General features: G+C 52.0%; 1 pseudogene across 1 annotated transcript in view; it reads right to left on the bottom strand.

The window, feature by feature from the left end:
• Positions 1-478, bottom strand: part of LOC116096788 — a 4720-nt pseudogene extending 4242 nt beyond the window's left edge. Inside the window, exon 1 of the transcript XR_004121107.1 lies at positions 77-478. The product of XR_004121107.1 is annotated as an uncharacterized LOC116096788 (transcript). The remainder of the gene's footprint in view (positions 1-76) is intronic.
• Between the last annotated feature and the right edge of the window lie 797 nt (positions 479-1275).

Here is a 1275-nt window from a genome sequence, read left to right as displayed (position 1 = left end):
GGCCTGGTGTGGAGGCCTCAGGGCCATAGGTCGGGGGCCACCAGCTGCAGAAGAAAGAGCAGAATCTGCTCTCTACAGAGAGCACGTGGGGGATGAAGGCAGGACGCAGGATAGGGGCCCTCTGAGGGGCCACAGCTGCTCGCCTCAGGAACATGGCCTCTCGAGTCTCGGGACTATCCAGGTGACCACGATCGGCAGGGCCAAAGCCAACTGGGCCCACAAAAGGAGGGCCTCCCACCATAGGAGGGACTACTGTGGCCGCAGCAGCTGCCCGGGCCTCCAGAGTCTGTTGGACCTGTTGGTATGTGTTGGTGGCGATAATTGGGCGGATCACAGGAGCTGGGGGCCCCTGCATCGCTTCTACCGTGGGCACCGCAGGCACAGCAGTTGGGATTCCGGTCACCAGAGCTCCCAATACTTCTTGCTCAAACAGGGCCATCTCCGCCTCCATTTCTTTCAAGCGTTCCTCTCCGCTCTTGCCCGGGATGCTGACACCAGGCCCCGGACCACGGGCCCTCCCGCCACCGGGAGTCCCGGAGCCAGCCCCGCTCCGGCCATCGCTGATGCCATGGCCTGCACCGCTCCTTCCAGCCGCCGCCGCGGGTTCTCCTAAAAATTATTATTATTTTTATTTTTCATGTGTGTGAGTGTGCTGCCTATGTGTATGTATGTGCATCGCATGTGTGCCTGATAACTGAAGAGGTCAGAAGAAGGCATCAGATTCTCTGGAACAGGTGTGACAGATAGCTGTGGACTACCATGTGGGTACTGGGAATCAAATCCCGGTCCTTTGCAAGAACAAGTACTCTTAACTAGGACAGCTTTTTAAAAATGTAAATTTAAAAAATTTATTTTTTCTTTTATTTGTGTGTATGCACATGTATGCAGGTGCCCATGGAGGCCAGAAGACAGCATTAATTGTGAGCCACTTGACATGGGTTATAGAAACTCAACTCCAGTCCTCTGCAAGTGTTCTTGACTGCTGAGCCAGCTGTCAGCTTTAGTTTAAACAAAAATCATTTGTTATATCATCATCATCATCATCATCATCATCATCATCATCTTCTTCTTCTTCTTCTTCTTCTTCTTCTTCTTCTTCTTCTTCTTCTTCTTCTTCTCCTCCTCCTCCTCCTCCTCCTCCTCCTCCTCCTCCTGCTCCTCCTCCTTCTTCTTCTTCTTCTTCTTCTTCTTCTTCTTCTTCTTCTTCTTCTTCTTCTTCTTCTTCTTCTTCTTCTTCTTCTTCTCCTCCTCCTCCTCCTCCTCCTCCTCCTCCTC

This window comes from Mastomys coucha, unplaced genomic scaffold (genome assembly GCF_008632895.1).
Source record: "Mastomys coucha isolate ucsf_1 unplaced genomic scaffold, UCSF_Mcou_1 pScaffold1, whole genome shotgun sequence".
Taxonomy (NCBI): Eukaryota; Metazoa; Chordata; class Mammalia; order Rodentia; family Muridae; genus Mastomys; species Mastomys coucha.
This window is presented reverse-complemented; position numbering and strand designations above follow the sequence as displayed.